This window comes from Eptesicus fuscus, chromosome 18 (genome assembly GCF_027574615.1).
Source record: "Eptesicus fuscus isolate TK198812 chromosome 18, DD_ASM_mEF_20220401, whole genome shotgun sequence".
Taxonomy (NCBI): Eukaryota; Metazoa; Chordata; class Mammalia; order Chiroptera; family Vespertilionidae; genus Eptesicus; species Eptesicus fuscus.
Genome location: NC_072490.1, coordinates 55,322,577 through 55,345,122, shown reverse-complemented (window position 1 = coordinate 55,345,122; position 22,546 = coordinate 55,322,577). Strand labels below are relative to the sequence as shown.

Genomic DNA, 22,546 nt, shown 5'->3' with positions numbered 1-22,546 from the left:
CTGTCAATCTCTCCCTTTAAGTTCTCCAAGAGTTTTTATTTATTTATTTAGGTGCTCCTATATTGGCTGCATATATGTTTACCAGGGTTATATCCTTTTATTTTATCTATCCCTTTAGTATTATCTACTGGCCATCTTTGTGTCTTTTTATGGCCTTTGCTTTGAAGTCTACAGTATTTTGCCAGATAGAAGTATTGCTACCCCTGCTTTAAATGTCTTAGAACTCTTTGCCCCTAACCCAAGGTCACAGAGGTTATTTTCTATTAAATGTTTAGTTTTTGGCTTTACATTTAAGTCTGTGATTCATTTTGAGTTAATTCTTATATATTATGTACTAATGTATTTTTAGTAGGTAAAAAACATTGCCTGTTATAAATTCTCCATTTGTTATTTAGGTGAAGTTGCTGAGGGAACTTGAAAATAACAAAATCATAGATTTACTTTTAAATAACTTAGGTATTTTAATAAGCAAGACTGATAGTTCCACACTAATTAGTGTGAGTTAGTGAGTTAAAATAAAGGTATTCGCTAATTTAAACAATGCAGCTTTTCAGATAAGACTATTTTAAACAGATCACATTTGTGCATCTCTAAACAATGAGAAGAATGTCAGTCTGGAAGCCAGGAGACCAGCTCTTCTTCAGACCTAGACAATCACTAGTTCTGCAGAGCATGACAGATTACTGTGATAAGCTGTTTAATGTCTTGGCCTCAGTTTGTACAGGAGTAAAGCATAGCGATTTAGGTAGTGTTTAAGTTCACAATGTGTAGATCTGCCCTTGACGGGTGGGGAGATTCTTACAGTTCCTCATAGACACCTTGGTACCAGCAATTGACTAGATTGTCCCTCATCTGTATTTGTCTCATTTTTCAAGCATGTGTTGTTGATGGCATTTTGATGGAGAAAATATAAATGAACTTGAAAGGGCTTTGATTTCTATTAATGCTGTGTCATTTATGCATTTTTGTAATCAAAGAGTACAATGGTGCAACCACTATCTGATTGAAAATATACTGTGAACTTTATTCTTTTTTAATTTTTTTATGTATTTTGTTCTTTATTGATTAAGGTATTACATATGTGTCCTTATCCTCCCATTGCTCCCCACCCCCCACTCATGCCCTCATCCCCCTGTTGTCTGTGTCCATTGGTTAGGCTTATATGCATGTATACAAGTCCTTTGGTTGATCTCTCCCCCTTATCCCCACCCTACCTTCCCTGCGAAGTTTAATGGCCTGACCGATGCTTCTCTGTCTCTGTTTTTGTTCATCAGCTTATGTTGCTCATTATATTCCATAAATGAGTGAGATCATGTGATATTTATCCTTCTCTGACTGGCTTATTTCTCTTAGCATAATGCTCTCCAGGTCCATCCATGCTGCTGCAAATGGTAAGAGTTCTTTTTTACAGCAGCATAATATTCCATTGTGTAGATGTACCACAGATTTTTAATCCATTCATCTGCTGATGGGCACTTAGGCTGTTTCCAAATCGTAGTTATGGTGAATTGTGCCACTATGAACACAGGGGCGCATATATCCTTTCTGATTGGTGTTTCTAGTTTCTTGAGATATATTCCTAGCAGTGGGATCACTGGGTCAAATGGGAGTTCCATTTTTAGTCTTTTGAGGAAACTCCATACTGTTCTCCACAGTGGCTGTACCAGTCTGCATTCCCACCAGCAGTGCATGAGGGTTCCTTTTTCTCTGCATCCTTGCCAGCACTTGTTGTTTGCTGATTTGTTTATGATAGCCATTCTGACAGATGTGAGATTGTACCTCATTGTCGTTTTTATTTACATCTCTCAGATGATAAGTGACTTTGAGCATGTTTTCCTATGTCTCTTGACCTTCATTATGTCTTCTTTTGAAAAGTATCTATTTAGGTCCGTTGCCCATTTTTTGACTGGGTTATTTATCTTCCTTTTGTCAAGTTTTATGAGTTCCCTGTAAATGCTGGAGATTAAACCCTTATTGGTGATAACATTGGCAAATATGTTCTCCCATGCAGTGGGCTTTCTTGTTGTTTTATTGATGGTTTCTTTTGCTATGCAAAAGCTTTTTATTTTTATGTAGTCCCATTTGCTTATTTTCTCTTTAGTTTCTATTGTCCTAGGACCGTGGTCAGCAAACTGCGGCTCGTGAGCCACATGCGGCTCTTTGGCCCCCTGAGTGTGGCTCTTCCACAAAATACCACATTCTGGGCGAGACTATTTTGAAGAAGTGGCATTAGAAGAAGTTTAAGTTTAAAAAATTTGGCTCTCAAAAGAAATTTCAATCGTTGTACTGTTGATATTTGGCTCTATTGACTAATGAGTTTGCCGACCACTGCCCTAGGAGTAGTATCGGTGAAGAAATTGCTTTGGCATGTGTCTGAGATTTTGCTGCCTTTGAATTTCCTAGTATTTTTATGGTTTCCCGTCTTATGTTCAAGTCCTTTATGCATTTTGAGTTTATTTTTGTGTATGGTGTAAGTTGGTGGTCTAGTTTCATTTTTTTTTTTTTTTTGGCATGTATCTGTCCAATTTTCTCAACACCATTTATTGAAGAGACTGTCTTGTCTCCATAATATGTTCTTGCCTCCTTTGTCAAATATTAATTGAGCATAGTGATTTGGGTTGATTTCTGGGTTCTCTATTATATTCCATTGATCTATATGTCTCTTCTTGTGCCAGTACCAGGCTGTTTTGAGAACAGTGGCTTTGTAATGCAGCTTGATATCTGGTATTGAGATCCCACCTACTTTGTTCTTCTTTCTCAGGACTGCTGCAGCTATTCAGGGTCTTTTTTTATTCCAGATGAATTTTTGGAGCATTCTTTCTAGGTCTGTGAAATATGCCGTTGGTATTTTAATGGGTAGTGCATTGAATCTATAGATTGCTTTGGGTAGTATGGACATTTTAATGATGTTGATTCTACCAATCCATGAACATGGTATGTTCTTCCATCTGTTTATGTCTTCCTCTATCTCTTTTTTCAGTGTCCTGTAGTTTTCCGTGTATAGGTCTTTTACCTCCTTAGTTAAGTTTATTCCTAGGTATCCTAATTATTTGGTGCGATGGTAAATGGGATTGCTTTTTTAGTCTCTCTTTCTGTAATTTCTCTATTGGTGTATAGAAATGCCACAGATTTCTCGGCATTAATTTTATATCCTGCTACCTTGCCGAATTCATTTATTAAGTCTAATATTTTTTTGATTGAATCTTTAGGGTTTTCTACGTACAGTAGCATGTCATCTGCAAATAAGGACAGTTTTACTTCTTCTTTTCCAATTTGGATGCCTTTTATTTCTTCTTGTCTGATTGCAATGGCTAGTACTTCCAGTACTATGTCAAACAGGAGTGGTGAGAGTGGGCATCCTGTCTTGTTCCTGTTCTTAGGGGAAATGGTTTTAGTTTTTACCCATTGAGTATGATGTTGGATGTGGGTTTGTCATATATGGCTTTTATTATGTTGAGGTATGATCCTTCTATTCCCACCTTGTTGAGAGTTTTTATCAAGAAAGGGTTCTGGATTTTGTCAAATGCTTTTTCTACATCAATTGATATGACTATGTGATTTTTATCTCTCAAGTTGTTTATGTGATGTATCATGTTTATTGATTTGTGGATATTGTACCATCCTTGCATCCCCAGGATAAATCCTACTTGGTCATGGTGTATGATCGTTCTGATTTACTGCTGGATCTTATTTGCTAGAATTTTGTTGAAGATTTTGGCATCTATATTCACTAGGGATATTGGCCTGTAGTTCTCTTTCATTGTGTTGTCTTTATCTGGTTTTGGTATTGGGGTGATGCTGGCTTCATAGAAGGAGCCTGGAAGTGTGCCTCCCTCTAGAATTTTTTGGAATAGTCTGAGGAGGATAGGTTTTAGTTCTTCCTTGAATGTTTGGTGAAACTCCCCTGTGAAGCCATCTGGCCCCAGGCTTTTGTTTGCCAGAAGCTTTTTGATGACTGCTTCAATTTCTTCCATAGTTATTGGCCTATTGAGATTTTTAGGTTCTTTCTGATTGAGTTTTGGAAGGTTGTATTTTTCTAGGAATATGTCCATTTCCTCCAAGTTGTCTAATTTTTTGGAAAAGAGTTGTTCATAGTATTTTTAAACAATCCTTTGTATTTCTGTGGGGTCGGTTGTTATTTTGCCTCTTTCATTTCTGATTTTATTTATTTGGGTCCTCTCTCTTTGCTTCTTGGTGAGCCTGGCTAGAGGTTCATCAATCTTGTTTATCCTTTCAAAGAACCAGCTCTTGGTTTCATTGATCTTTTGTATTTTTTTTTTTTTTTGGTGTCTATGTCATATGTTTCTGTTCTGATCTTTATTATCTCCTTCCTTCTGCTCACTCTGGGCTTTTCTTGTTGCTCTCTTTCTAATTCTTTAAGTTATAGAGTTAGATGATTTACTACCATTTTTTTCTTGTTTTTTTGAGGTAGGCCTGTAGAGCTCTCAACTTCCCTCTCAGGACTGCTTTCATTGTGTCCCACAGATTTTGGATTTTTGTGTTTTTATTGTCATTGGTTTCCAGGATGTTTTAAATTTCTTCTTTGATCTCTTTGCTAACCCAATCATTGTTTAATAGCATGTTATTCAGCTTCCAAGTGCTTGTAATTTTGGATTGTTTTTATTGTAGTTTATTTCTAATATTATGCCATTGTGGTCTGAGAAGATGCTTGATACGATTTCAATCTTCTTGAATTTGAGGAGACTTTGCTTGTGACCCAGTATGTGGTCTATTTTTGAAAATGTCCCATGTGCACTTGATAAGAATGTATATTCCATGGCTTTGGGGTGAAATGTTCTGAAGAAGTCAAGTCCATCTGCTCTAGTGAGTTATTTAGGATTGCTGTTTTTTTGCTGATTTTTTGTCTAGAGGATTTATCTAGTGATGTCAGTGGTGTATAAAAGTCCCCTACTATGATTGTATTGTTGTCGATCTCTTCCTTGATATCTTCCAGGAGTTTTTTTTTTAATGTATTTGGGTGTTCCTGCATTGGGTGCATATATGTTTATCAGGGTTATATCCTCTTGTTGTATTGATCCCTTTAGTATTATGAAGTGGCTTTCCTTATCTCTTGTTATGGCCTTCACTTTGAGGTCTATTTTGTCAGATATAAGTATTGCTGCCCTAGCTTTTTTTCATTTCCATTTGCCTGAAGGATATTTTTCCATCCCTTCACTTTCAGTCTGTGTGAGTCCCTTGTTCTGAGGTGGGTCTCTTGTAGACAGCATCTATATGGGTCATTTTTTTTTTTTTTTTTATCCATTCAGCCACTCGATGTCTTTTGATTGGAGCATTTAGTCCACTTATGTTTATGGTTATTATTGATAGGTACTTGTTTGTAGCCATTTTTATTTTTTGTGCCTGTGTTCCTTCTTACCTTTTTATTTCTTCTTTTTACACCAGTCCCTTTAGCATTTCTTGCATTGCTGGCTTGGTAGTGATAAACTTCCTTGGCCTTTTTTTGTTTATGAAGCTTCTTATTTCCCCTTCAATTTTGAATGATAGCCTTGCTGGATAGAGTATTCTTGGATTCAGTCCCTTGCTTTTCATCACTTTGTAAATTTCCTTCCATTCTTTTCTGGTCTGATGTGTTTCTGTCAAGAAGTCATTTGATAATCTAATGGGAGATCCCTTGTACGTAACCTTCTGTCTCTCTCTTGCAGCCTTTAAAATTCTCTCCTTGTCCTGAACATTTGCCATAGTAATTATGATGTGTCTTGGTGTGGGTCTTTCCGGGTTCATATTGTTTGGGACTCTGTGCTTGTGTGACATTTTTCTTCCCCACATCAGGCAAGTTTTCTGACATTATTTTTCATATAGGTTTTCTAACCCTTCTCTCTCTTCCTGTTGTTCTAGCACTCCTATTATTTGTATGTTGCTTCGTTTCATGTCGCATAGCTCCCTTAGGCTCTCCTCCTGTCTTTCAATTTTGTTCTCCAATTGCAGTTCAGTTTGGGTGTGTTTTGGTTCCCTGTCTTCTAATTCGCTAATTTGGTCCTCCGCTTCTCCTACTCTACTGTTGAAACTTTCCATGGTGTTTTTTTTTTTTTTTATTGCAGCTATATCATTCTTCATTTCTTCTTGATTCTTACATAAGTTGTTGATTTTTTCATCCATCTGGCTTATGAACTATATGACCCTTATTCTGAATTCTTTTTCTGACATATTGCATGCCTCTGTTTCACTTAGCTGCTTTTCTGGTGATTCCTCCTTTTCTTTCCTTTGGGGTTTCTTTGTCTACTCATTTTTGTTCTCATCGATGGATCTAGACGTCGAGTCGTGCAGGGGCTGTTTCTTGGGTGGCAGTGGCTCCTTGGGCTGCTGTTGCTCCTGGGGTAGTTGTGGCAGAGGCTGCTCTTCAGTTGTCAGCAGCTCCTCTGGTGGGTCCTGTTTGCAGCAGTGGTGGTTCCTCTGGCTGCTGGGGGTAGGCTGCTCATGAGGCTGCTGCTCTTTGGACGGGGGCAGGCTGCACATGGTTGCTGCTCCTCGGACAGGGACAGGTTGCTTGCATGGCTGCTGCTCCTTGGATGGGGGTGTACTTCTCACATAGCTGCTGATCCTTGGATGGGGGCTGGATGTATGTGTCTGCTGCTCCTCTGATGGGGCGGGCTACTCATGAGGCTGCTGCTCCTCGGATGGGGGACTGACTGCTTGTGTGGCTGCTGCTCCTCAGGCATGAGTGAGCTGCATGTGTGACTGCTGCTCCTTGAATGGGGGTGGGCCGCTCACCTGGCTGCTGCTTGTCGGACGGGTGTGGGCTGTGTGTTGCTACTGCTCCTCGGACTGGGGCAGGATACTCGGGCAGCTGCTGCTCCTCGGATGGGGGCGAACTGCTCGCACAGCTGCTGCTACTTGGACTGGGCAGGATGCTCAGGGGCTGCCACTCCTCAGATGGGGGTGGACTGCTCGTGCAGCTGCTGCTCCTCAGATGGGGGTGGGCTGCTCATGTGGCTGCTGCTCCTCGGACTGGGGTAGGCTGCTTGGGCGGCAACTGCTCCTCGAATGGGGGCAGGCTGCTTGTGGAGCCATTGCTCCTCAGACAGGGGCAGGATTCTCACACAGCTGCTGCTCCTCAGATGGGGGCAGGCTGCTCGCGCAGTTGCTGCTCCTCAGACAGGGGCGTGGGGCAGGCCACTCACACAGCTGCTGCTCCTTGGACAGGGCCAGGCCACGTGAGGCTGCTGCTCTTCAGCCTGGGGTGGGCTGCTTGCAGGGCTGCTGCTCCTCGGCTTGGGGTAGGCTGCTCACGTGGTGGCAGTGCCCTGGGTTTTCTCCAGGGATCCTCTGCCCTTCCCAGCTGCAAATTGTCTCACCAGCTGAGTCTCCTTCACCAATTTGGGGTGGATGTTATTCGTTTCAGCTGCTCATTCTATCTGCTCCGGGACAAGGCTCGGGACACATCTGTCTATTCCACCACCATGTTGTCCTCTGTGAACTTTATTCTTACCAGGAAAATGTCTTCTTACTCATGTGAGCTGGGGAACCTCCAGCTAGATGAGCTTCTGCTAAGGTTCGGTCAAGCTTTGAGTTCTGACTGTGGCTAGTGGGTTTCAGCATTGCTCAAATGTCAGTTTGTTCAGATGGTTCTAGCCCAAGATGACTAAATGACCGGCCTTTGCCCCATGGCTCCTATAGTGTCCCTCACTGTGCTCTGTCTGTGCTGCTGATGGCTTGGAGGGGGCACGATGGTAGAGTGAGGATATCACTATTAGAATATATTTGTAGCTCAGGCCCTCCTTGAAGAGTAGAGCTAGAATCCTTCTCCATGAATATCCTGTAATATGTGCTAGCTTGGAAACCCTCAGGAACATGTTAATAAACATGTTGATTATGGCAAAAAGAAACATTCCTGTAAGGACTGCCATGGTCCATAAGCTGCTATGGCCTGTTTTCAGTAAGAGCTCTATGTCTACATACACACATGCACACTCCATAAGTGACATTTACAGATTGCTTGGGTTTAGACTGTTTTAATATAATTGATTTCCTCTGCAATGTTTTTGAGTTTTATTTTATGCATTTACAATATTTGTTTTGAGAGGAAGTTTGTAGGTTTCACTATGACATAAAAAGATGAACATTTGCTGTGAGTGTTTGCAACTACATCTTAGCCAACCTGCCCTTAACAACTACCCTAACTTCCTAAGGTGGGCATCTGGTGGCATGGTCAGAGCCTATTTCCCCACAGGGAAGTGACTGGATGCTGGTCTGCCTTGACCTCAGGTGTCAACAAAGATAAGGTTACCTGTGGCCAGCTGGGACAGGGATAAGAGGAAAAGTAGGTCAGCAACAGGCAGACGTGAAATCAGTGACATAATATTGCAGTATTGGGACATGGAGCTTATGTGTGACCAGTTTGGAGGACATGAGTAACATTTTTGTTGCAGCATCTCCCAATGGGGTGCCCAGTAAACAATCTCCATTCCTCACATTTGTCTTCTGAATTTGTCCTTCCAGTACATGGGAATCGATGACAGTCACAGATGCCATGATTTTCTGGTGAATCCCACCCCTTTGGGGAGAGAAGAGTAAATGAATACTTGGAAGCTTCCAGGTGTGGTGTCTTGGCTGAGGACATAGAGGTGGGCCCAGGAGAGGTGGGCGGAGTCCTCTAGGACGGGTCCTGGCACAGGTCCTCTCTCCTGTTTGGGTCCTGCGTGGAGCCTGTGCATCAGTCTCTCCCCACTGGATGTGCATGTCTTTTGTAGCCTCTATCATTGGGTAAGAAAATGACTTGTGTCTGTCTTTCTTCCAAGGCAAGAGTTTCTAAAGGAAGGCACAGGGTCTTATTTTTGTATTGTAAGGACCCGGCACAGTATGATTAAAAATGCATACACACACTGAATTACTGAAATGTTAGAGTATTTTTTCTCCTACAATAAAATTTCCCAAGGTCTTTCGTCTTGGCTTTTCAGGATACAAGTGAGAAAGATTTTCCCATTAATTCCTGATAGTGAAGGACAAACCACCAAGACGCCAGTTGCTGTGAAAGATTCCACAGTGAACACTCACCACAAGGGAGTCCATTCTGAGGACTGGACATGTAGGTTGCTCAGCATCCACTCTCCCAGAACTGAAACAAAACAAACAGCAGAAGAAATATGTTGGTGATGCCGTGACAGTGTCCCTGCATGGGCCTGGCCAGGAATTTTCCTGGATGTAGGGATGGGTGGCGGGTCGTGGGGGGAAGGGTGCATATGTAACATTACAAAACTAACAGCTCCGGCCATCTGCCTTTCTTCTTTACAGTCCCAGAGCTGAGTGAAATGCCTTCTTTGAAAAGGAGGAATTTGAAGGAAAAGATTTTTGAAAATGGTTTCTGTGCTTCGCTTGAGTATGTGATCAGCGTCAGGTGTGGGACCCACTGCTAAGTAAGAGCTGTGGACTTGAGCTTCTTTCAGAAAGCGCGTTACCCACCAGGGATTCAAGCGTTAGGCATACAATTGTAATTTTGTAGCTTTCTAAGAAAACCTGGTGCTAGGAGGCCTAAAAGGTGGGTATTTTCACTTACAATTGAAATACTCGATTCTCCTTTTGTGAGTTAGTGTTCATCTGGTTGGTGAGTGCTCCCACTAAACCATGGTGGCCACCATGCTGGTGCTCCTGCCATTGCTGCAAAGCCAGGCAGTTCAGGGTTGGTGTGTGGTTGGGAAGTCTCAGCCGAAATTATTTTCATTATTTCCCAAGTCTCAGGCCATTAAACAACTTGGTCAAGAGGCCAGGAAGAGAAATGGCATTCTCGAAATATTATTAGCATTTTGCAGTGAATGCTAACATAGTACATTTACAGCTGATTAAGTTTTCTCTCTGTTTCATTATGGATTATGACAGGGATTTTGAGACTGAGTTCCATTAAATAGTAAATAGAATCAGCAAGGTCATTTTCTTCCTGACCAAGGGAAACTTTGCAGGAAGAACACATGAATTGGGAAGAGGTTTAGTTCAGTGTCTCACGGGGTATGAGGGAATCAAGTTTTTTCAGAATTGAACAAATATCAAACAGATATTTGCAATGAAATGTGGATATTACCAATTACTTATTGCCAGTGATTTCCCACCCCCAGGGAAAATTTGATTAAGGTATGGTTTAGGGCAGAGGACCAAAGCAGTGGTCCACAGATAATTTAGAACCACAGATGTGTTTTGTTTGGCCCAGACTATGTTTAAAAAGTGTTTTTAAAAATGATTGCATTGTTTGAAAAATCACAGGATTTTACATAAAAAGTCAGATTTGGGGAAATACTGTCCCCTCCCCCCTCACTTTGTAACAGTTTGCTGCAGCTGAGTGTTGGCTGCCCCCAGCAGATGGGGCAGTTTTCGTTCTTTATGTCACCTGCTTCCCTCCTTTATGTTGACACCCTTTACCTTGCAGTATAAGCAGTTAACTTTGAGAGACTTGACTCACGTGTTCTGGAATGAATATTGAAAAGAACTGAAGATTTTATTTCAGATTTTGTGCATCTTTGTCATTTTATAGCATAACAGTTCAGTTTTTGGAATCAAAAAACAGTTCTGGAATCAAAATTTCCTGGAAACAAGTGCTGGTTTCTTTCAGATTAGTTGTGTGACCCAAAGCAGGTTACTTAACCTCTCTGAAAACTTGTTTTATCAGTTAACTATCAGTTGTATTTACCTTATAAGGTTATTGCACGGATTCCATTTGCATCTGAATGAATGTGTATCTATTAACTACTGACACACAAACATACACACACCAGTTAGAATAGTGCCTTGTTCAGGCTAACACATCAAATATTTTTATAAACAAGTTGATTTAAAAAGAAAGTTTAATTGGTAAATAAAGGGTATTTCTCTTCCCTTTCTCATTGGCTGAGAAAGGCAAGAAGTAATGTTTTTGCTTCACACAGGTGGTCCTTAAATGGCAGGTACACTAGGTTGATAGCATCTTTTTGTTTACAGATTGCTATGTTTTTTATTCACTGATAAACTGAAAGTCTATTTCTAGATGATTCTTTATCTTGTACACTTCATTTGTTTTATTAGTAACCAAAGCCTGTAAAGAGTGGCTTCATCTAGTCCCCAGACTCAGATCCATCTTCATCCTGACAAATCTGAAAGTAATGAAGTTCCTAAGTCTTCTTGTCAGATGCAACCACATGAAGGCAATTATGAAGACTGTTCTTAAGGTATTTCTTGGTAATATATTTAAAATACCTTTTAGAGAACTGTTTCTCAGAAACAACTGTGATTTTATTCTTTTTAAAATATTTTTATTGATTTCAGAGAGGAAGGGAGAGGGAAAGAGAGATAGAAACATCAATGATGAGAGAGAATAATTGATTGGCTGCCTCCTGCATGCCTCCTACTGTGGATCGAGCCTGCAACCCAGGCATGTGCTATTGACCAGATTTGAACCTTGGACCCTTCAGTCCACAGGCCGATCCTCTATCCACTGTGCCAAACTGGCTAGGGCTGATTTTATTCTTGAAGTATTCAATGTAAACAGCATTCCAAAGATTTCCAATTTTTCCATTGACTTTAACCTTCTCCCATAGAAAGCGTTCAAGATTTCAATAATTAAAATGCCATATTCTACTGAATGAGTAAGGTCCAAACCAAACTTCCAAGTTGTCCTCTTAGGATTCTTGACTTTTGGAGCCATCTTGAATGTAGTCCGTGTGATCAGGCTAGGTTGATAGTATTATTCTATTTTCACAAAGCTACAACATGGAGATTTAAAAGTTCATGGACATTGTCCTGTTCTTGATAACCTTCCAAGCAGTAGGACTTGAGGGGATGGTACTTGTATAAAGGATGCCAGGTATTCCCAGGAAGCACTTTGCATGGTGGTCTCCATACTCCACTTGAGGATCTGGAGCTCATGCTATTATGACTGATAAAGTGAGTGAGATCTGACCATCTGCAGAGGGAAGAAATGGCATATTGTGGTGATGTTTGGTGTTTGATAAGCAGGTGGCAAAACAGAAATCAGATTTAAATTTCTGGATGATGGAATGCGATGGAGATAAATAGGCCTGCTCTAGTCTTTATATCCTCTTTTGACTATAATCAGAGGTTAATATATTGTAGTTTTTTCAGCTTTACCCACTCCCTCCTTTCTAAAAAAATGTTGTTGGCTCCCAAAGATATTTAGTGCTAAAACTCAGTGTTGTTTAAGTAGTTTTTGTGTCTGGAGCTTTAACTCAAGGAAAATTAATGACATTTAACTATTGTATGTGTGTGTGTGTGTGTGTGTGTGTGTGTGTGTATAATATAGTTAATATATTGCATTACTTATATATAAACCATAAAAAAGGACCAGTCAGAATGAATAATGACATTTAACTATTGTTATTAATAATTAATGACATTTAACTATTGTATGTGTGTGTGTGTGTGTGTGTGTATAATATAGTTAATATATTGCATTACTTATATAAACCATAAAAAAGGACCAGTCAGAATGAATAATGCAATATCTGAAATGAAGAATACACTAGAAGGAATCAACAGCATCTTAGATGAAGCAGAGGATCAAATCATTAATTTAGAGGACAAGATAACAGCAAGTACTTAAGCAGAGCAACAAAAAGAAAAGAGAATTTCTTTTTTAAAGTAGGAAAGTCTAAGGGACCTCTGAGACAACATCAAGTATAACAACGTCCACATTAGAGAGATACCAGAAGGAGAAGAAAGTGAGCAAGTATCGAGAACATGTTTGAAGAAATAATGGCTGAAAACTTCCCTAACCTGATGAAAGAAATATTCACACAAGTTCAAAAAGCAGAGTCCCTATCAAGATGAACCCAAAGAGGCCCACACCAAGACACATTATAATTAAAATGGCAAAGAGAGAATCTTAAAGCTGCAAGAGAAAGACAGTTACCTACAAGAGAGCTCCCATTAGCTGTCAGTGGATTTCTCAACAGAAACATTTCAGGCTGGAAGGGATTGGCATGACATATTCAAAGTGATGAAGAGCAAGGACCTACAACAAAGACTACTCAGCATTAAGGTAGGCCTGTAATGCTATGAACTTCCCTCTCAGGAAGCAAGTTGGGTTGTGTGTTCATTTTTGTTTGTTTCCAGGTTACCTTTGATTTCTTCCTTTACCACATTGTTGACTGTATTAATTCATTGTTTAATAATATGTTATTTAGCCTCCATGTGTTTAAGTGTTTTTGAGGTTTTTTATTGTAATTTTCACTAAAGGTGAAATAAAGAGCTTCCCAGAGAAAGCTAAAGGAGTCTCTTACTTCAAACCAGTATTGCAAGAAATGTGAAAGGGCCTTTTTTTAAGAAGAAGAAAGAAGAAAAGAAAAAAAAATACATAGAGAGAAACATAAGTATAAAGAATAAAATGAGGGACGGGGGTGGGAGTGGCCAGGGAGGGGTCGATGGGGGAAATAGGAGACATATATAATACTTTAAACAATAAAAAAGGAATAAAATGGTATCTATCAATAATAACTTTAATGGGGGGGGCAATGGGGTGATAAGGACACATATGTAATATCTTAATCAATAAAGAAAAAAAACTTTAAATCTGAGCAGATTAAATGTTCCAAATAAATGAAGAAATCATGACCCATATATATGCTGTGTACAGGAAACTCATCTCAGAACAGATGATTCACACAGATAGAAAGTGAAGGGATGGAAAAAAAATATTCCATGTAAGTGGAAACAACAACAAAAAAAGCTGGGATAACAATGCTTATATCAGACAAAATAAATTGTAAAACAAAGGTTATTATAGCAGACAAAGAAGGACATTACATAATTGTGAGAAATGCTCACCTGTCTGAATTTAAATATCAAACTCAAAGACAGAAGTATGGTGAAAACGAGACTTTTAATACGTTCTTGAGAGTGAGTGTCCATCTGGTTGTACAGGCTCACACAGAGTAGCGATCACAGCCTATTTATTCAGTCCCTCCTCTGGTTCCTCATTGGCTGAGTACTAACAGGGGTCACCTGTTTCCTTATACATCACCTTATTGTCTCCTATTGGGCCATTTAAAAAAATTGGGCTGAGGCCTTTTCTAGTTGTCTCCACCTCCCCCTATCTAGTTGAGGCGGGGACGTTGGGGGTTTCCACCATGATGCTGGCTCATGTCCACAGTTCTTTGTTCTTATATCTTCTTTCCTCCTCCCTACATTCTATTTGTTCTGGGGAAATTTATTAACCATTTCCATGAAAAATTGACTATGCTGGAGATGGATCCCAGAGGCCTATTTCCTACAATAATACTACAGAGATTAATTCTAAAAGAGGATATAACACTTGTAAATATATATGCACCCAAAGTAGGAGGGCCTAAATATATAAAGAAAATTTTGGTGGACATTAAGGCAGAGATTGACAGAAATACAGTCACAGTAGGAGATTTTAACACCTCATTGAGATCAATGGATAGATCTTGCAGACAAAATAGTTAACAAGGCAACAGTGACCTTAATTGACACATTGGACCGGATGGATTTAATTGATATTTACAGAACATTTCATCCCAAAGCAGCAGAATGTACATTCCTTTCAAATGTATGTGGAACATTCTCTAAGATAGACCTGATGATAGGACACAAAAAACGCCTTGATAAATTCAAGAAGGTTGAATTTTCAAACATTTCCCCTGACCACAATGGTATGAAACTAGAAATCAATTACAATAAAAAACCTCAAAAACACTTAAACACATGGAGGCTAAATAACATATTATTAAATAATGAATGAATACATTCAACAACGTGGTAAAGGAAGAAATCAAAGGTTACCTGGAAACAAACAAAAATGAACACACAACCCAACTTGCTTCCTGAGAGGGAAGTTCATAGCATTACAGGCCTACCTTAAGAAGCCATAAAAATCTCAAATAAAATTCTCAAATCTATCCCTACACATAAAAGAACTAGAAAAATAACAACAAACAAAGTCCAGAGTAAGTAGAAGGAAGAAAATAAAGATTAGAATGGAAATAAATTATATGGGAACTAAAAAAATTATAAAATGATCAATGAAAACCAAGAGCTGCTTTGAAAAGATAAACAAGATTGACAAAACTTTAACCAGACTCATCAAGAAAAAAAAGAGAGAATCCAAATAAGTAAAATGAGAAATGTAAGGGGAGAAGTAACAATTGACACCAAAGAAATATAAACGACTATAAGAAAACATTATGAACAACTATGTGCCTACAAATTGGACAACCTGGAGACATGGATACATTTCTAGGAACATATACTCTTCCAAAATTGAATAAGAGAATCTGAATAGAGCAATTACAACTAATGGAATCAAAGCAGTAATAAAAAAAACTCCCAGCAAGCAAAAGTCCTGGACTGGATGGCTTCATAGGCGAATTTTACCAAACATTCAAAGAAGAAATAATACATATCCTTCTCAAACTATTAAAAAAAAAAAATTCACGAGGAGGGAAGACATACAAGATCATTTTTCAAGGCCAGCCTTATCCTAATTACAAAACCAGATAAAGACACTACAAATAAAGAAAACTATAGGCCAATGTCCCTGATAAAGATAGATGCTAAAATCCTCAAGAAAATATTAGTAAACTTGACTCCATTGTATATTCTTGCCTCTTTTCTCAAATATTAATTGAGCATAATGTCTTGGGTCAATTTCTGGGGTCTCTATTCTGTTCCATTGATCTGTATGCCTATTCTTGTGCCAGTACCAGGCTGTTTTGATTATGGTGGCTTTGTAGTATAACTTGAAATCTGGTATTGTGATCCCTCCAAACTTGTTCTTTTTCAAGATTGCTGTGGCTGTTGGGGTCTTTTTTGGTTCCATATAAATTTTTGGAGTATTTGTTCTAGGTCTGTGAAATATGCTGTTGGTATTTTTAAAAAAATATATTTTATTGATTTTTTACAGAGAGGAAGAGAGAGGGGTAGAGAGTTAGAAACATCAATGAGAGAGAAACATCGATCAGCTGCCTCCTGAACACCCCCCTACTGGGGATGTGCCCGCAACCAAGGTACATGCCCTTGACCGGAATCGAACCTGGGACCTTTCAATCCGAAGGCCGACGCTCTATCCACTGAGCCAAACCGGTTTCGGCTGGTATTTTAATAGGGATTGCATTGAATCTACATATTGCTTTGGGTAGTATGGACATTTTAATAATGTTAATTCTACCAATTCACGAACACAGTATATTCTTCCACTGGTTTATATGTTCCTCTATCTGTTTTTTCAACATCCTGTAGTTTTTGGAATACAAGTCTTTATCTCCTTTGTTAAGTTTATTCCTAAGTATCTTAATTTTTTTTGTTGCAGTGGTAAATGTGATTGTTTAGTTTCTCTTTCTGAGAATTCATTATTGATGTATGAAAATGCCATAGATTAGGGGGTGTTCATTTTGTATTCTGTTGCATTGCCAAATTTATTTGTTAAATCTAGTAGTTTTTGGGTAGAGTTGTTAGGGTTTTCTATGTACAATATCCTGTCATCTGTGAATAATGAGAGTTTTACTTCCTCCTTTCCAATTTAGATGTCTTTTATTTTTTCTTCTTGTCTGATTACTGTGGCTAGGACTTGAATAAGAGTGATGAAAGCAGACATCTCTGTCTTGTTCTGTTCTTAGGGGAAAGGATTTTAGTTTTTGCCCATTGACTATAATGTTGGCTGCAGGTTTGTCATATATGACTTTTATTATGTTGAGGTATGATCCCTCTATTCCTACTTTGCTGAGAGATTTTTTATATATATACTAGAGGCCTGGTGCACAGAATTCGTGCACAGGGTGTGTGTGTGTGTGTGTGTGTGTGTGTGTGTGTGTGTGTATGTCCCTTAGCCCAGGCTGCACCCTCTCCAATCTGGGATCCCTCTCACAATCCAGGACTGCTGGCTCCCAACTGCTTGCCTGCCTGCCAGCCTGATCACCCCCTAACCACTCCCCTGCCAGCCTGATTGATGCCTAACTGCTTCCCTGACAGCCTGGTTGCCCCTAACTGCCCTCCCCTGCAGGCCTGGTCACCCCAACTGCCCTCCCTTGCAGGACTGATTCCTCCCAACTGCCCTCCCCTGCTGGCCATCTTGTGGTGGCCATCTTGTGTCCACATGGGGGCAGCCATCTTGTGTGTTGGAGTGATGGTCAATTTGCATATTACTCTTTTATTAGATAGAATAGAGGCCTGGTGCATGGATGGGGGCCGGCTGGTTTGCCCTGAAGGGTGTCCCGGATCAGAGTGGGGGTTCCCTTGGGGCGTGGGGTGGCCTGGGCGAGGGGCCTGTGGTGGTTTTCAGGCCAGCCATGCCCCCCGGTGACCCAAGCAGAGGCCTGGGCAGGCCAGGGCAGGTGGGAAGCTTGGCTTTCTCCATTGCTGGGGGCAACCTTAGCTTCCTGCTCTCTCCAGCTCTGTGGCTGCCTCCATTTTTGTTGGGATTTATTTATCTTCTATAAATTGAAACTTTGTAGCCTTGAGTGGAGTCCAGGGCTGGTCAGGGTGTGTGGGAAGTTTGGCTTCCTCCATTGCTGGGGAAACCCAAGCCTCCTGCTCACTCTGTGGCCTCAGCCATCTTGGTTGGGTTAATTTGCATACTCACTCCTGATTGGCTGGTGGGCGTGGCTTGTGGGTGTAGTGGAGGTACGGTTGATTTGCATATTACTCTTTTATTAGATAGGATTTTTAAAATTTTTTACAGAGAGGAAGGGAGAGGGATAGAGAGTTAGAAACATTGATGAGAGAGAAACATTGATCACCTGCCTCCTGCACACCCCCCACTGGAGATGTGCCCACAACCAAGGTACTTGCCCTTGACTGGAATCAAACCTGGGACCCTTCAGTCTGCAGGCCAATGCTCTATCCACTGAACCAAACCAGTTAGGGCTTGCTGAGAGATTTTATCAAAAAATGAGTTTTGAATTTTGTCGAATGTTTTTTCTGTGTCTATTGATATGATCATGTGATGTTTGTCTTTAAATTTGTTTATGTGATGTATCATGTTTATTGATTTGCAAATATTGTACCAGCCTTGCATCCCTGGAATAAATCCCACTTGGTCATGGTACATGATCTTTTTAAATATATTGCTGGATTTGATTTGCTAATATCTTGTTGAGGATTTTAGTATCTATGTTCATCAGGGATATTGGCCTGTAATTCTCTTTCTTTGTAGTGCTTTATCTGGTGTTGGAATTAGGGTAATGCTGGCCTCTTTAAAAGAGCTTGAAAGTGTTCCTTCCTCTTGGATTTTTTGGAATTGTTTGAGAGGTATGAGTGTTAGTCCTTCTTTGAATGTTTGGTAAAACTCCCCCGTGAAACCGTCCAGACCAGGGCTTTTGTTTGCTGGGAGCTTTGTGCTTACTGCTTCCATTTCCTCAGTTGTTATTGGCCTATTCATGTTTTTTGATTCTTCCTGACTCAGATTTGGGAGATCATATTTTTCTAGGAATTTGTCCATTTCATCCATATTGTCCAGCTTGTTGACATATAGTTGTTCATAGTATTTTCTTACAATCCTTTGTATTTCTTTGGTGTCAGTTGTTACTTCAAAATTCTCATCTGTTACACTGAAGATGATATTCTCAAACTCAGTGTATTGTTTTGCCAAGTACAGCATGTTGGCAGTATGGTTAATGGGCTGGGCACAGTCATGGTTCCCCAAAGCGGCAGGTCCACGTCCTAATTCCTGGCACCTAAGAATTCGACCTGGAAAAAGGGACTCCACTGATGGGATTAGTTTAAGGGTCTTGAGCTGGGAGACTGTCCCAGATGATCCGGGCGGGCCCAGGGCAATCAGGATCCTGCGGGTGAAAGGGGAGGCGGGAGCGTCAGGACCTGGGGATGCCATGCCAGAGCAGGGGTGGCAGTGTGAGACCTCGGCCTTTGCCGAAGGCAGGGGAGCAGGAGCCAAGCCACGTGGGAAGCTCGGAGAAGCTGGCACAGACGTGGAGGTGGCTTCTCCTAGAGCCTCGAGAAGGGGCACAGCCCTGAGATGCCTGCTCTCTAACCGGGTTAGAGCCGTGTGGACTCCTGAAATCCGCACGTAAGATAGTGATTGTAATGTTCTCAGCCACCAGACTTGAGGTGATTTATTACAGCAGCAATAGGGAACAAATACAGTAAGTATTTAAAAAATGATCGGTATTGTGGTTATTTTTTGAGAACCTTGGAGCAGCCAGGTAGCCTCTCTGGGCTGGGGCTTCCTCCCGCGCTGCAGGCCTGCTCTCTGCAGGGAGTCGTTTCCCAGCCGCTCGCCCGTTGCGGGGTGTCACATGAAGTTTGTGGACTGATTTCATAATTAGGTTTTTAATTCATGAAAGAAATTGTATTTCAACAAAGGAAACCCATTATATTGACATAACAGTTATCAAATAGTTTAAAATTGTGTGATTGTGTTAAAATGATTCCTCAGTAACACATTAGAAACGATTTTGTGGCAGGCCTGGCACCTACTGTCACTTTGCAGTCATAACGCGCATAAATGGCATCTCAGCAGACCTGCAGACACCGAGTGTGAGATGGCATGTCCCCGCGGCTCCTGGTGCCGGGTCGCAGGCGCTGCTGCTCTGTCGCGTGTCGTTGCCTGTGTTCATCAGCAAGTGCCGGGCTTCAGCTCCAGGTTAGTGGAATGAAGATGTAACTCTTTCCGCATCCAAGTTCCACTCACCACGCCCTCCCCCACCCCCGCCTCTCAGATCTGACAGTGGACCCTTTGGGGCCCCAGGACCTCAGGTCTGACTCCCTGGGAGGGGCATTGTGGAAAGATCACAGGGAAGTATAGCGACACCTTAATACATATACTGGGAGTCAGTGTGCGCTGTCTGTCAGCCCTCAGGGGGACTGTGGATGAGGAACTGACTGCTTGGCGTCCTCTGGGAGGGGCCAAAGCCATTCCTGTAAGTCTCCACTTAGCTGATTTGGTCCTCATGGTTTTTGACATTATTTGTAAAGATAACTGGCCAGGAGAGAGAAGGTAGCACATAAATAGTTTTAGGCTAGGGTAGGGTGGTAAGTATGAAATTAATTCCACATAAGCAGAGCATTAAAACACAGTGAAAGGAACAAGCAGTGTTATGAGAATTCCAGTGAAGTTGTTTTTTTGGAGATAATTTTGGATAAATAACAGTAGTTAGGGAAATTTTCTTGCCTACGAGTGAGTAAGAAGGTGCAGTAAATTGGCTGACCTTTGTCACTGAGCAGTATAGACAGCTGAGTTTCAATCAGGGTCCATAGACGGCGGCTTGTTAGCATATCAAGGGCTTATTTGGTGTTAGGCTTAAATCTGACATGTTGCCTTGCACATAGTAGGCATGCAAATGCTTGTTAAATTAGTTTGAGTCAATAACAGTTTGCATCCTATTCACTTTGTGGATTACACTTCCTTTAAAAGTCGATATTTGTTTTCACTGGATACTTTAGAAACACAGCTAAGGCAGCCACAGCAAACAGGTAGCTTTCAAAGCTGCCCTCACCTGCCATACACATAGAGTGAGCATCACACATGCTTCCTTGCTAACACGAGGCTCAATAGGAGCAGAATTACCAGCAGAGCTGTCTGTAGGCGGCTTCCCCTGCAGATTTACCAGGAGGCACTTGCAAATATCTTTGTGATGATGGATTTGACAGATGTGTCTTTAATTAGAAGACAGAGAGCTGTTAGGTCTTTACATGGCTTAAACATGTCAATAGTTTTTCATTTTTTCTTTTGATAAAAAATTATATTTGGGTAAAATCTCCTTCATGAAGTGTAGTTGGGAGTGTGGCCAGGGGTGGCTAAAGCCCTCACGTGGTTCATAATGCCCACCATCCCGGACTTACATCCCCAGAGAAGAAATTAAGTGGGTTGTCCCCATGGCCCATAAATCTACAACTGCCAGTCTTCTAGCGGCCTTGACGCTGTGTCTATTTCCTCAGCATTAGTTTTCATAGCTCTGACTTTGCACCTGAATTAACAGCATGGTATTTTGCCAGTGGTTCAACAGTTATTGATTTTTGGCACACTTTTCCACCATCAGTCATTGTATGAATGACATTATTAGTGAACTTAAAATATATTTCAATTTTTACGGATTGGCTGTTCAAACAAGAGCACAATAGTGAGTGAAACTATTGGCTCCTACGTGCTCACGAAGCCCAGAGGTTCCGCATACCAGCTCAGGGCCCCTTCACGTGACGGGGCAGTTTGTAATGCCCGTGTCTCACCGACTTTGAGGTCAAGTTCCTCACATTTTGTTTAATTATGGAGGGTTTACATTGTTTCTACTTTTGTACATGAAGTGGGACTTCAATAATATTGCATGTCTCATTATTTCAAATCTGTATGTTTCAAAACTACAAAAAAGCTACCAAAGGATATTGGTGACAAATGATATTTGTAGACAAATAGCTATAAGCTGCATATTGTTATAGTGAACTTTAAATTTGTGTCCAGATTATTTTGCTGCTCTGGGCTTTCACTGCAGTGGTGAACTAAATCCGGAACTCGCAGTTCAAACAACATAACTGATTCTGGCTCGTACTGATCCAGAGTGCTGCGTGTCCAGGGTTTTAATTTGTTGTTTAAAATGTTCAAATCCACACGACTACCCTATTAGAGTAAAATACCCACAACTGGCTTGTTCCCGTGTTCTCGTGGTGAGGGCATTCCTGGGAAGTGATCGTAACTAGGTAGGTTGATCCAGTTATTGCAGGTTTGAATAGGATTTGAAAATATCTGCCGCCCCTCCCCGCTGCCTCGCTGACGTCATGCTGGGTCACGCAGCTTGCTTTGGCCCGAGTGGAACTGACACGGGCGCCTCCTGAGCAAAAGCTTCACGTTAGTGGGGTTATTGTGTTCTCTATTCCTCTGTCATGATGAGGGTCAATGCTCCAGATAAAAGCCAGCCCCTCAGCGTGTCCTGGGATGAAAGTGACCGGAGCCCTACGCACTGTCCCTGTTCACCTGGGCCGTGTGCTTCCTTCTGTGGGAAGTTCCAGTTCTGGCTGCGGAGCCACACTCAGGTGCTCCCTCCAGGTGTTGAGAGGAAGAAATGATCGCTTGGGCTTGTGAAGATGGGGTTGGAACTGTACCATATGGGAAAACGTAGAGTTTGGAAATAGAGATGAGAATGGGCTTTGCCACAGGGAAACCAGAGAGGTCAAAGGTATGAAGATGCGACTGGGACTGCTCATGACCTATTTAGGGGAAAAACGTAGATTTGGGGTGGCTCACCCAGAGGGCTCGAGAAAGCAATACATGATCCTGGGAGGTTGGTCTGGATTGGGAGCACTGGAAGGCAGCTGGAACTTCACAGGGCTTCTGAGAGGAAGACATCAGTGCGGTTGCATTTCAGGGTGGCGGCTGCAGCAGCGGGATGGATAGAGGGGCTTCAGAACAATGGGGGCCTCTTCTAGGGGAGGGGCTTGCTCGTGGGTGTGGGTGGTTCTCGGCTCTGCTTCCTGCACAGAGGCTCCCTCTCCCCCATGATGGTTCCTGAACCTCTTCCTTTCCTCCCTCAGACCCGTCAGACGCAGCCCCCTTTTTCCTCATAAATACTGACTGTACTTCTATACTGTCCCAAGTCAAAATTCACAGGGAATATAATCTCCTTATACCCATAATTAAAAAACCCTT

The 22,546-nt window shown here is 41.3% G+C and overlaps 1 protein-coding gene and 1 pseudogene across 2 annotated transcripts in view; one reads left to right on the top strand and one right to left on the bottom strand.

Moving 5' to 3' along the window:
- TAFA4 (TAFA chemokine like family member 4) overlaps positions 1-22,546 on the top strand; it is a 110,838-nt gene that overhangs the window by 18,922 nt on the left and 69,370 nt on the right. The gene's annotated exons all lie outside the window — the stretch shown is intronic.
- Positions 11,034-11,623, bottom strand: LOC103297457 (60S ribosomal protein L22-like 1; annotated as a pseudogene).